At 39.5% G+C, this 15,410-nt stretch overlaps 1 pseudogene; it reads right to left on the bottom strand.

The window, feature by feature from the left end:
• The window catches only part of LOC142708446 (uncharacterized), a 118,269-nt pseudogene that overhangs the window by 20,242 nt on the left and 82,617 nt on the right, over positions 1-15,410 (bottom strand).

Here is a 15,410-nt window from a genome sequence, read left to right as displayed (position 1 = left end):
GGCAAAGAATTGGCGAGCATACAGATTGGTTTGGTTAACAACCAGCTCCAATAGTTCATCTGTAATGAATATTTTAAAAACATCGAGGGCTGTAAAATTTTCCACGTTCATATTTATCCCTGGTGTGGCAATAAATTCTGGGATATTAGGGGAAAATGACTCTGTGGGTACCCACTCAATATATTCTGGGGGAATAGAGTGGGCCGTGTTTTGTGGTACTTCTGCGACATGCCCTGTGCTTGTGGACTCTGCAGCGACACTTGCATTTGCAGAAAGCATATCACTGTCGTCGCTATCACTGGTAGACAACATTTCTACCTCGGACGCGGTTTCTGTATCGCTTTCATCAGAGTCAGAAATTAATATGGCGTATGCCTCTTCCACCGTGAACCTTCTATGGGCCATTGTAATTACACACACGTACGACAAAGACTGTAACCAGACGCACACGCAGACAAATGTATTCTTTTTTCTTTACTTTTTTTTTTTTTTCACAGACAAAAATTACACGGACGTCACAAAAGTACGCTTCAGAAAAAACTTATGTCGAACAAACACGTAGACTATAAAACTTTTTTTTAACATATATATTTTTTTTACACAAAAAAATACACAGACGTCACACACGTACGCTATACAAAAACCCTAGGCTAACCCTAGACTAAACCTAGGCTAACCCTAGACTAATTCTAGAATAGAACCTAGAATAGAACCTAGAATAACCCTAAGGATAACCCTAGCCTAGGTATACAATTGAAGTTTATGTAAAGTTTATATATTAGATTTTTAGTAATTTTGTGTCTTCGGTGTCACAGTAAAATTCTCCCTCTGTCTCTTCTCATACAAAGTGAACGGAGACCACTGTTATTGGTCTCCGATCATCACACTGAAGCCAAGGCTGTTGCTAACAGCCTTGGCTTCAGAGGCAGATTATGCAATACCCGCGAAAACCGCTCCGATGCGGCCCCCTCCCTCGCAAACCACTCAGATGCAGCCGTCACTTGCTATTGAGTGCCGCATCTGAGGGGTTAAATACGATCGGAGACCACTAGCTGTTGCTAACAGCCTTGGCTTCAGAGGCAGATTATGCAATACCCGCGAAAACCGCTTCGATGTGGCCCCCTCCCTCCCAAACCACTCAGATGTGGCACTTGCTATTGAGTACCGCATCTGAGGGGTTAAATATGATCGGAGACCACTGCTAGTGGTCTCCGATCATTGCCCTGAAGCCCGAGGCTGTTACTAACAGCACGGGCTTCAGCAGCACCCCGCACGATGCAGGGAAAGTTCTTCTGAAGTGCCGACGTGAAAAGCTGACACTTCAGGAAAACTACCCTAAATGACCGACGTAAAAATACTATACGCCGGTCGTTAAGGGGTTAATGGACCATTTTCAGCGACGAATATAGGTAAACGACAACAACGCTCAGGCAAAGAAGGAAGGGGCAGGGCCCTTCTTATAGTCCAGGTAAAATGTAATGTAAAACATTTCCCACATTTTGAACATGAATACGGCTTCTCTCCTGTGTCACTTCTCTCATGTTGTTAAGGATCTGCCAGGCACAGCTTCTGTATCCACGCCCATAGGTAATCAGTCTGCACCTGCTTCTATGTCTGTGAGACTGACTCCATCTTCCACCACTCAGGATGGCAGGCTTAGGAGTGGGAGAGCCTATCACAGCCTGGCCAGACGGAGCTAGCTCCCGCCCTCTGTCTCTTTATACCTGCCTTTCCTGTTCCTCCTTTGCTTGTGATTCTTCTCTGCTGGTTTCCTGGCCCTGCTGCAGCTTCTGTACTATTTGACCCTGCTTCATATGATCCTGGCTTACTGACTACTCTTCTGCTCTTCGTTTGGTACCTCGTACTCTCCTGGTTTGACTCAGCTTGTTCACTATTCTCCTGCTCTGCGTTTGGCACCTCGTACTCTCCTGGTTTGACTCGGCTCGTTTACTTCTCTTGTTGCTCACGGTGTTGCCGTGGGCAACTGCCCCGTTTCCCTTTGTTCTGTGTTTCCTTGTCTGGTTGTCTGTCGTGCACTTACTGAGTGTAGGGACCGTCGTCCAGTTGTACCCCGTCGCCTAGGGCGGGTCGTTGCAAGTAGGCAGGGACTAAGTGGCGGGTAGATTAGGGCTCACTTGTCTGTTTCCCTATCCCTGTCATTACACATGTCTAACAAGACTTGATTTATCTGTAAAACATTTCCCACATTTTGAACATGAATACGGCTTCTCTCCTGTGTGACTTCTCTTATGTGTAATAAGATTTGATTTGAGTGAAAAGTATTTCCCACATTCTGAACATGAATACGGCTTCTCTGCTGTGTTACTTCTCTCATGTATAACAATATGTGATTTTTGTGTAAAACATTTCCCACATTCTGAACATGAATATGGCTTCTCTCCTGTTTGAATTCGCTTGTTTTTAACAAGACTTGATTTTTCTGTAAAACATTTCCCACATTCTGAACATGAATACGGCTTCTCCCCTGTGTGACTTCTTTCATGTATAATAAGACGTGATTTATATGTAAAACATTTCCCACATTCTGAACATTAATACGGTTTATCAACTGTGTGAATTCTTCTGTGCTTAAAAAGACCTGTGATTTTTGTGACCGGTTTACCACATTGAAACCTTTTACCCCCTTTCTGAGCTGTTCTTGTGGTAATCTGTGATTGGTCAGGAGAAGGCTCCTCATAATTTGGCAAATTATACGATCTCTCTTTACTGTGAAGTCCTGGATGTACATTAATGGTAATCAGGTTTTTTCCTGAAGACTGCTGCATGATATCTTCATCTTCTACTTCATAATTTATCGAAAACATGACGTTTCCCTCAGAGTTCTTTCTGGCATCTTCTCTAAGGATTAAAAATGGATTTTGTGATTTTTATTTTTCAAACCACAAAGTAGACAAATATATGACATATTAGGCTGCATGCAGTTTTTGCATCCAGCTGGAAGGAAAGGTTTCAGCCATTCCCTTTAAACCCACCACTGGCTTTGACTCAAAAAACTGCACCAAATACTGCCACAAAAACTGAATGCCTGATTCCAGCCTTATACATCTTTGAAAAACACTTTAAATGGACAATAACGTTTAATTAAAAACTAGTGATAATCTAATAGTATACCGGATATCAAGCAATTTTGCTTTATTAAAAAAATAAATAAATAATAAGTGTTTTATCCTTGCAAAGTCTGTATGAAGATACTGCCACTAGGTGACGCCTTTTCTATAATTTGTTGTCCACCCTTCGTTGTCCTGCAAATTCAGTCTCTAGTTATAGAGAAGAGTAGACAGACTAGACTGCAGAAAATGGTAAAGCTCCTTGTACTCATAGCCTGCCTGACCCTCATGTAATCCTTGCAGTAGCTGCTTGCTTCTCTCTCTGCTTTGTTATAGATTTGTTCTGAAGTTCCAGCAATTCTCTGTCTCCCATGTGCACTTTGCCCTAGATGTCTAATGTTTGCGGCAAGTATTCCTCAACAATAACTAAAAAGCTGCATGTACAGGGCTCTCACGTCACGCTAAAAATTTGTCTTTTGCAGAGAATCGCAGGAAATCGTGGCATTGTGTCGGGACTTCACAAAAACCACGTCAAATTTGTACAGTTTTGCTTTTATTTACAAGAGTCTTCAAAGCTCTAAAATGTGGGTGGAAAGTCATAACATCGTTGGGGGACTCAAGAGCGTGACTATTTTGAACTTTTAGATAAAAACTTAGGTGTGCCTTAAAATCTATCAATGATAAAGTCCGGGATTCTGGCCTACAACCGGTCACCACTTATATTACATAAACCTTAACTTGAAAAAAAATGGAAAAAACCATAACCCTGTCTGACAATCCCACCTGTCCTCTGCCAACATATTTGACCCTTTAATACCAGCTGGGAATCACTTTATTACAAGAACCTAATATTGTCATTGACAATCTAATCTTGGCCACAGATAATGCGTCGTGAGACAAAGCCCACATCTCCAGCTGAATTCACGGACATGACAATGAGGTCTGTATATCCTAATTGCTGCACAGTCGCCGGATCTCAATTTTATAGAACATCTTTCGGATGCAGTGGAATATACAGAGTGAGGTTATCAATCAGAATCTGTAATGAAGGTTTCCAGTACATTGTTATATCATTCCACTAAGAATTCAGGCAGCTCTAAGGGGAAAGAGGGTCCTATCAAGTACTAATAATGTGAACCTTATGAAGTGGCCTCTGAGTGCAGGAGATCATCACTGAAACGTCTTTGTATGTAGAATAATTACATGTGAAATACTCATAATAATCATGGATCTGGAAGATTAGATTACCCAGAAAAAAAATAAAAAATTGTGACTTGTGAGCAGAGTTGTCATGGGGACCCTGTGTGTTTTCTAATAATTCCTCAATTCTTGTCCCAGCCTCATATTAAATATAAACCAAATAAATTAAAAAAATTACCAAAATTTGTGAATTTTTTGTTGCCTATAACAAAATAATGTTTAACCCTTTCCCGCAAGATGTAAGTGATTGGCGGTATGTAGTTCCTCCACAATGTACTGACATTTCTAGTAAATTCACACTCGGCAGATTTGTTACAGAAACTTCTGCAGATGAGACTCATGTGAATAGAAAAGTTTCTGTGCATGAATTTGTGCAAACCTCATACAGATGAATGGAAAAAGCAGAAATTTCTGCAAAAAATTTGCTGCGTGTCAATTCTTGAGTTGTAAAAAACGCCATGAATTTCATGCGTGTTTTACAAGCGTCTCTTCTGGAGTTTTTTTTAATCATACATTTGTAACATCTTTTACAGGTTCTATAGAGAAGCGTGCTGCGTTTTGAAAAAAATGCCACAAAAGGAAAAAGGTGCACCAAAAGGGCAGAAGAAAAAAACAACAACAATTGTGTGCAGTGCATTTTATATTTTACTATAAACTGTCATGTAACGTCTGCCTCAAAAAAACAACACGGAAATATCAACGAGAGCTGCCTATCAGCATTGATCTCGGTGCTCAAGTGGTTAAACTGAGTTTCCTCAGATCCCGGCTATTAGTGCAGATGTTAATCGCAGCTGGTGCCCCCAAAATCTGATGTTAAGCCTAGTGCATGACCGGATTCATAGAACACCTTGTAGAGAACTTCTATGTGCAGTCACAGCTCCCTCAGGTCCTGCACTATGTACAAAACATTTTCTGACGTGTTAGGGTATGTTCACACGGCAGCCTCCGTAACGGCTGAAATTACGGGGATGTTTTCAGGAGAAAACATCCCCGTAATTTCAGCCGTAACGGCATGTGCAGGCACTTGAACGCCGCGTCCATTACGGACGTAATTGGCGCTGATTTTCATTGTAGTCAATAAATAACGGCTCCAATTACACCCCAAGAAGTGACAGGTCACTTCTTTGACGCGGGCGTCTATTTACACACCGTAATTTGACAGTGGCGCGTAAATATACGCCTCGTGTGAACAGACAAACGTCAGCCCATTGCTTTCAATGGGCAGATGTTTGTCAACGCTTTCAAGCCGCATTTTTCGGACGTAATTCGAGGCAAAAACGCCCGAATTACATCAGTAATTAGTGTGTGTGAACATACCCTTACTGTAATGTAGAACTAAGGAGGAACCCCACCTTAACAAACCTCCCAATTCACTTTCTAAATTCATTATTACTGACCTGTGGTAACACCTCCTGGAATTTCCTCCTCCACTTCACTCTTACACGGTTGATCGCCCCTCACCCGCTCTTCTTCCTCCACTTTATTATTAGTCAGATCTTCCCCTTGATTTCATATATGTAACAATTCAGTACAATACAGCAGAGAGTGCGAAGAATCTAACAGATCAACATAAGAAACCACCAAAATCTATGACCACATCTATGACCGCAGGACCAAAAAGTTCCACACCCCCCTATATAGATCTGGTATAGGGCTCAGCTTCATCTACCTGATGATTCTCTGGGACATTGTGATTTTCCTCTGGACAGTCCTGGGAATACAGAGGACTGGGACATCTCTCTGGTGGATTTCTCCTACTGGATCCATCTGTAGGAAACACACAGTGATGGAATACATGACTACTGTATATCTGTCTATATATCAGACACTTCTCCCTACACTTCTATGTTTACTGATCAAAGCCAAAATAACAATGTTGAGGTCCTCACTACCAGTGTCGATGTTCCTGCACCTTGTATATCACAGGCCTAAAGTAGACTGTAACCGACCAGAGCGAACGGCGGGACGCCAACGGCTCCCTGCTCCGCCATAGTATTTAACTGTATCTGCGTTCTGTGAGCGTGGATACACATGAATGTGGGGGGACACAGGACACCTCTACTTTGAGAGTTCCCTGCAACCAAAAAATTGTTAAAAGGTGTCACCTGCTTATTATCCTATACACCGCATTTAAGAGGATAATAAGCAGGTGGCACCTTAACAATTTTTACACCTCTGTAGCCAATATTTCGCTTTATTTATTTTTTTAATTAAAAACAAATGTATATATATATATATATATATATATATATATATATGTATCGGCTTTAAGTGTTTAAACACATTTTTTTTGGATTGACACTTATTAAAAGTTTTTCTTTTTGTTTTCACGATGCAGCTGTTATGTCTCCTCTATACACAGGAGCTGGATCATTCGCTATCAGCCAAATTCGTAAGTGAAGTGAACTGACGACTTGGCTGAGAGCAGACCCTGTGTCTCGAACACACAGGATCACAATAATATCAATCACATCTAAGGTGAAAAACATGGAGACACAGGACCCGCTCTCAGCCGAGTCGTCAGTTCACTTCACTTACGGATTCAGCTGATAGTGAATGATCCAGCTTCTGTGTATGGAGGAGACATAACGGCTGTATTGTGAAAATACTATTTTTTTATTTTTTTAACTAAAGTGAAAAAAACAAAATCAAATATTCAATGAAATAAAATAAAAAAATAATTACCTACAGAAGGTGTAAATAGCACAAGTGGGAATAAAATTTTACTCATCCAAGTCATTGTGAGATTGTTTTTTGGGAACACATTGTACTTTATATTAGTGGTAAATTTTGCGCCATACGTTCTGTGTTACATAGTTACTAAGGATGAAAAAAGACACAAGTCCATCAAGTGCAACTTATAATCCGACTGTGTTGATCCAGAGGAAGACAAACCCACCCCCCCCCCATGAGGTGGATGACAATTGTCTCATTAGGGGAAAATCTCATCCCCGACTCCAAATCTGGAAATCACAATAAATCCCTCGATCACCGTCCCATCTCCAGAATCTAGTACCCATAACTTGTAATATTAAAGAGAACCTCCGATTATACTGACATTATATAGAAAACTATTATACTGCCGGAGTGTGCCGATAATAGTCTTTCTACAGGACTTGTATTATCATGTTTACTTATAACTACAGCACGGACTGCCCATAGTCCACGGTGCCGGCTGCCCTTAACTCTGCATTAGGAGACAGAGCGTCCTGCTCATCTCCATGGCTCCTGTATCCAGAACGGCCAGCAGCGCTGTACAATGTAATGTGACCTCTAATGTGACCTTCTCACCTTGTGATGTGCGCGGCCGGTAGTTCTCCATCATGACCTCCTCATACAGATCCTTGTGTCCTTCTAGATACTCCTACTCCTCCATGGAGAAATAGACAGTGACATCCTGACACCTTATAGGAACCTGACACACACAATGATACAGTCATCACCCAGACACCTCCAGTGCTGTTACTGTAGAATTTCCCAGCATTCCCAGCAGTGTCACCTCTCCAGTCAGCAGCTCAGTCATCTTGTAGATCAGTTCTAAGATCTTCTTCTCATGTATCCGGGAGTGAGAGGGAGGCTCTGTGATGGGGCTCTGACTACTGCTCCATCCCCCTGACTCATGGATGATGGGAGTCGTACAGTCACCCGATGTCTTCTTCACTATTGTGGACTCCTGTGTATGGAGTAGAAATACAGGAGGAAAAAACGGGATACACGGCGCTGCTTAATAAGAAAGGTTTAATGACGATAAATGCTACGCGTTTCGATACCGGACCGGCATCTTCATCAGGCATATCATGAGAGTAGTAAAAAAACACACATATATATACACAAAAGTACAAGTGAAAAGTAAGTTCATTGGACCAGTTCAGACCAGCCTCCTGGCCAAAAACCGCCAAAACCTGCAGGTCAAAGTTCAGAAATGTCAGAAAAAATAAAAACTATAAACAATAAAATTGGAATGAATAAAGGTCACAAATGGGTTGCTAGCAGATAATGAATGACATAAAATGACATACAGGGCCATATTTGCTACATTAACTGGACGAACCAGGGGGTTCTGTTCAGTCACAGGGCAGCAGGGAAATGCTGCACTCAATGCAAACAGTAAATTGTACATAAAGAGGTTTTATTTGTGGTATGTGGAAGGAATAAGTAGTCTGAAGTTGTAAGGGGGATAGTGAGATATTGCAAGTGTCAAAAGAAAAAACTATACGAGATCTTTCATAGCGCGCATACTGGCGCGTTGTCATGGCAACCATAAACAAATGCAAGCCGGAAGAGAGGGGAAATGTGTTGGAACGCATGGTGAAGCGCAGAGAGCGCAAGGGGGAAGTTATACACAAGGGCAAATTGAGCCAGCAATTAGCTGGAGTATATCTGCTACTTATATCATAAATACAGCTAATAGACATACTAGTAATGGTGTGTGCTGTATATATTTATAACATGACGGAATAAAACTAATAAAACTAATAAAATGATAAAATATGAGGAATATGTATAACCTCAACATCGGATAACTCTGGAAATATTAGTGCATATATAAATCTCAATGTGGATGGTACAAATGCAAAAAATGGATGAAATATGTGAAAATTTAAAATTAGGTTAATATAGACCTTAAGAAAATTAGTAATTAATACACCATCGAAGAAATTAGTAATTAATACAAATCAATAGAATTAATAATTAATAGGCTGTCCATAAAATTGATAAATTACAACACATGAAAAAATGTTTGACATTAATCCAAAGCGGACTCCGTAATATCATTAAGGCCATTAGGAAATAAGGTCGCCAATTTATATATCCAAAAGTTTTCTCTTTGCTTTAATCTAATAAATCTATTAGATATATCAAGGGGTATTTTTTCAATGGGAGTCACAGTGATAGAATCAAAATTGCATTTATGTTCAGTAGCACAGTGGCGGGACACGCTATGTTTTTCGAACCCAGTCCTAACATTAAATCTATGTTTATTGACTCTACATCTAAGGGTTTGGGTGGTACGACCCACATATTGTCGATTGCATGCGCATTGTAACAAGTAGATAACATAGTCACTACCACAGTTGAGAAAACTTTTTATCGGAAAACTTTCATTAGTAATTATGGAAGTGAAGTGCGTTTTTTTGTTTGAAATATTTAGACAACAGAGACATCTGGATTTCCCACAACGATACGACCCGTTAGTGATTAATGATGTTTTTGGATGGTCTTGGGTAATTTTATGCAGTTTGCTCGGCGCTATCATGTTTCTTAAAGTTTTTGCCCTTCTATATGTGATCTTAGGCCTAATGGGAAGGATACTTTTCATGTATTGGTCATTTATTAGGATGTGCCAGTGCTTTAGAAGTATAGAATTAATTAATTTACTCCCTTTATTAAAGGTAGTGATAAAATTACAACTAAAATCGGTTGGTTTCACAACTGCCCGGGATGTGGGGTTGATACATTCAGATTGTGTTAGCGCCTTTGCTCTAGACTCTGCTCCCTTGATTAAACTGGTTGGAAAGTTTTTTTGTTTAAATCTTTTTTTCAGAATATTACATTCAACGGAGAAATCTATATCGCTAGTGCAATTTTTTCTTATTCGTTTGAATTGGCCAAACGGTACATTTTTTAGCCATGGACGGTAATGTGCACTTTTAAAATCTAGATAGCTGTTAACGTCAACTCCTTTAAAATGTGTCTTAGTATTTAAGAGGCGGCCATTTTTTTCAATTGTTAGGTCTAAAAAATCTATTCGTTCAAGAGACGAAGTATGCGTAAGTGTTATACCAAAATTGTTATTATTGAGGTGGTTTACCCAATCTAAAATCACAGTTGGATTGCCTTTAATAATGAAAAAAAGGTCATCTATATAGCGTTTATAGAAAATAATATTTTCCTTGAAATTATGGTCACCGTATATATAAAGGTCTTCAAAGGCCCCCATGTACAGGTTAGCGTATGATGGGGCAAATCTTGACCCCATCGCACAGCCCTTTACTTGTCTGTAAAATTTGCCCTCAAAAGTAAATACATTGTGTTTAAGTATAAAATCAATACATTCCATTAAAAAATTCATCTGATTATTCGGGAAGAGGGGGTTAGAGGTTAAATAAGTTAGAGACGCTTGCATGCCGAGATCATGTGGGATATTTGTATAAAGTGATGTCACATCTGCAGTAAAAAACCATAGATCCGTAAAATCGTGGGTGGTTTGCAGTTTATAGAGCTCTCTGATTAGATGGGTAGAATCTTTAAGGTAAGACGGTAGTTTAACCACATGTGTTTGGAGGTGAATATCTATAAAATGTGATAGGTTGCTGGTTAAAGACCCAATCCCTGAAATAATGGGTCTGCCAGGGGGATTTGATAGGGATTTGTGGATTTTTGGTAAATGATAAAGAAATGGAATGGTGGGAAAAGGAACGGTTAAAAATGTTTTCTCTTTTTTATTTATAGTCTGATCGGTATAGGCCGTTTCAATGAGTGATTTATATTTAAGTAGAAATGTTGGTATTGGGTTGTGCTGCAGTTTCTCGTAAAAGTTTGTATCAGACAGTAGTCTGTAGGCCTCATTGGTGTAGTCATCACGATCCTGAATTACAATCCCGCCACCCTTATCGGCAGATCGTATCACTATTTGGTGATTTTTTTGTAAATTTTTTTAGTGCAATGCGTTCAAACTTAGTGAGGTTGTCTATGGAGTAAATCGGTTGCTCTATTGTCTTGAAGTCATTACTGACCAAATTGTAAAATGTTTCTAGTGCCGGTCCACGATGGTGGAGGGGATAGAATGAAGATCTAGGGTGGACATCCACACTAACAGATTTGGGAATGTGAGTGGATGAGGTAAAATTTTGTGTGAGCTCTGGTGATGTTATTACTGGAGATAATGCGAAATGACGTAGAAGTGTGAGTCTACGCATAAACCTATTAAGGTCCATAAAAACCTCAAAACCATCTGGTGCGGTGGTGGGACAAAAAGAGAGACCCTTGGAGAGTAAACTAGTCTCGTTAAAATTTAGGATATATTTAGATAGATTAAAAAGTTTTACAGTTTCTGCTTGTATTTCTTTGGGAGAAGGGGGAGGTTTGTGTCTGCCCCCTCTACATCCTCTGACTCTTCCTCCAATTTTCTTTTTGATGTGATCTTTTGTATTTTTGGGAAGAAGGCTGTAATTGTTTGTGATTTTGGACTTTTTAAGATGGGCAGAAGGATATCTCGTGATTGGGAGATCGGGGTAATTGGAAGTCTGGTGAACTGTGGTGGAAGTCCTAAAAAAGACACTGTTGCCAGAGTGTTGTCAAAAATGGGCTCAGGGGGGATTCAAATGACTGTTCAAAGGGAGTGTCTGTCAGTCATTTGAATCCCCCTTGTTTAATGACTCTATAGAAATTGATATTACATCACCACTTCCATCATCCATGTTGAATTTAACCACACATGACGATCCGGTTCAGGTTATTAGTCCACATGTTGTGTCATTCCTACATAATACCACCACGGATGGCCCTGAGCCCATTTTTGACAACACTCTGGCAACAGTAATAGTACTAACTATTGTCAATAGTAGAGATCAGCTATCACTAAGTAATGGTACTAACTATAGTCAATAGTATAGATCAGTTATCACTAAGTAAAGGTAGTAACTATAGTCAATAGTATAGATCAGATATCACTAAGTAAAGGTACTAACTATAGTCAATAGTATAGATCAGCGATCACTAAGTAATAGTACTAACTATTGTCAATAGTATAGATCAGCTATCACTAAGTAATGGTACTAATTATAGTCAATAGTATAGATCAGCTATCACTAAGTAAAGGTACTAACTATAGTCAATAGTATAGATCAGCTATCACTAAGTAAAGGTACAAACTATAGTCAATAGTATAGATCAGCTATCACTAAGTAATGGTACTAACTATAAGCAATAGTATAGATCAGCGATCACTAAGTAATAGTACTAACTATAGTCAATAGTATAGATCAGCGATCACTAAGTAAAGGTACTAACTATAGTCAATAGTATAGATCAGTTATCACTAAGTAAAGGTACTAACTATAGTCAATAGTAAAGGTCAGCTGTTAACATTGCTCTAAAATATGGGGGGCACCAGCTGCGATTAACAACTGCACTAATGTCTGGGATCTGACGGAAACACCAAATCAATATGGGGCTCGCCCAAGACACTGGATGGATTAACAAGTTTTTTTAGGTGGTTTTATATATTTATTTTTTTTACAACTCTGCACACAAGTCACCAGGGAACATGTTGTCTTTAGGATATTTACAACCTTGGGCTGCAATATCAAGCAATCAGGTCTCTGCTATAATCGGCTGTACACAATAAATAGCTCTTCTGGAACATGTCTCTTTTAAGGGTCTTCAAGAAGCTTTCAACAGTAGGAGCATAACTGTAAGGCCTCATTCAGATAAGTGTGTCCATTTTGCGCCTGAGAAAAGCGGACCGTATTTCATGTTTGTGTTTCGTCAATGTGGTTTCCGTATGGCATCAGTTTCTTATGTCCTCGTTTCTCCTCTGCCGGCACTTCCTAGTTTTATCTTTTTTTTTTTCTCAGCATTTTTTTGGGCAACTGATGCGTGAAACACGGACAGCACACAGATGTCGTCCGTGTGCTTGACTTCAATGGGCGACGTGGTCCGCAAAAACACTAGAATATCGCATGCGGTGAGTTTTCACGCAACGGATACACCGTGAAAAAACACGGATGTCTGAATAGACCCACTGCATTGCATGGGTCAGTGTTCTGTTAGTTATTTCAACGGACAGCACACTGACGTGAAATACGCTCCTGTGAATTAGGCCTTATACACAGCCGGGCTCCTGCTGCAAGTGCTGAGATAGGAGAGAACTGATCCTGGCAGTTTAATCCCTTGTTTTGGTCAATAGCGGCTGCTGAAACTAAGGTGTGTAACAGAGGGAGGGGTCTACCTCTGTCAGCCCATCAACGCCCCACGATGGGTTGTCCTTCCTCAATATACCCAACAGATTTCAACAGCTCCCCTGGCAGAAATTTACTGATTAAAATTCACCCACAACCCTCTAGTGACCCCCTTGAATATGCATGACATGTCCATGAGTGTGTTATGTTAATGTTTGAAACTCATATTACATGTATAGGTTTCTCTAGTGCCCGACGAAGGTCTCACGACCGAAACGTTGACGTTGCACGTATAGCCTCTGGAATGAGTAATCAATAAAAATATTTGTTGAACACAATCAAGGTGTGCAGAATACTCAATATGTAAAATGTCATCTCACCACCGCCATCATGTGACTACTGCGCCAGTAACAATTATATTATATACATCATATTACAGTAACTCCACATGTAACATGTCATCTCACCACCTCCATCATGTGACTACTGCGCCTGTAACGATTATATTATATTCTATACATCATATATTACAGTAACTCCACATGTAACACGTCATCTCACCACCACCATCATGTGACTACTGCGCCTGTAACTATTATATTATATTCTATACATCATATATTACAGTAACTCCACATGTAACACGTCATCTCACCACCACCATCATGTGACTACTGCGCCTGTAACTATTATATTCTATACATCATATATTACAGTAACTCCACATGTAACACGTCATCTCACCACCACCATCATGTGACTACTGTGCCTGTAACTATTATATTATATTCTATACATCATATATTACAGTAACTCCACATGTAACATATCATCTCACCACCGCCATCATGTGACTACTGCGCCTGTAACTATTATATTATATTCTATACATCATATATTACAGTAACACCACATGTAACACGTCATCTCACCACCGCCATCATGTGACTACTGCGCCTGTAACTATTATATTATATTCTATACATCATATATTACAGTAACTCCACATGTAACACGTCATCTCATCACCGCCATCATGTGACTACTGCGCCTGTAACTATTATATTATATTCTATACATCATATATTACAGTAACTCCACATGTAACACATCATCTCACCACCACCATCATGTGACTACTGCGCCTGTAACTATTATATTATATTCTATACATCATATATTACAGTAACTCCACATGTAACACATCATCTCACCACCACCATCATGTGGCTACTGCACCTGTAACTATTATATTATATTCTATACATCATATATTACAGTAACTCCACATGTAACACGTCATCTCACCACCACCATCATGTGACTACTGACCCTGTAACTATTATATTATATTCTATACATCATATATTACAGTAACTCCACATGTAACATCATCTCACCACCTCCATCATGTGACTACTGCGCCTGTAACTATTATATTATATTCTATACATCATATATTACAGTAACTCCACATGTAACACATCATCTCACCACCACCATCATGTGGCTACTGCACCTGTAACTATTATATTATATTCTATACATCATATATTACAGTAACTCCACATGTAACACGTCATCTCACCACCACCATCATGTGACTACTGCACCTGTAACTATTATATTATATTCTATACATCATATATTACAGTAACTTCACATGTAACATGTCATCTCACCACCACCATCATGTGACTACTGCGCCTGTAACTATTATATTATATTCTATACATCATATATAACAGTAACTCCACATGTAACACGTCATCACACCACCGCCATCATGTGACTACTGCGCCTGTAACTATTATATTATATTCTATACATCATATGTTACAGTAACTCCACATGTAACACATCATCTCACCACCACCATCATGTGACTACTGCGCCTGTAACTATTATATTATATTCTATACATCATATATTACAGTAACTCCACATGTAACACATCATCTCACCACCACCATCATGTGGCTACTGCACCTGTAACTATTATATTATATTCTATACATCATATATTACAGTAACTCCACATGTAACATGTCATCTCACCACCACCATCATGTGGCTACTGCACCTGTAACTATTATATTATATTCTATACATCATATATTACAGTAACTCCACATGTAACACGTCATCTCACCACCACCATCATGTGACTACTGACCCTGTAACTATTATATTATATTCTATACATCATATATTACAGTAACTCCACATGTAACATCAT

The sequence above is a fragment of the Rhinoderma darwinii genome, chromosome 1, assembly GCF_050947455.1.
Source record: "Rhinoderma darwinii isolate aRhiDar2 chromosome 1, aRhiDar2.hap1, whole genome shotgun sequence".
Lineage (NCBI taxonomy): Eukaryota > Metazoa > Chordata > Amphibia > Anura > Rhinodermatidae > Rhinoderma > Rhinoderma darwinii.
The sequence above is the reverse complement of the archived record's forward strand: the minus strand, read 5'-3'. Positions and strand labels throughout refer to the sequence as shown.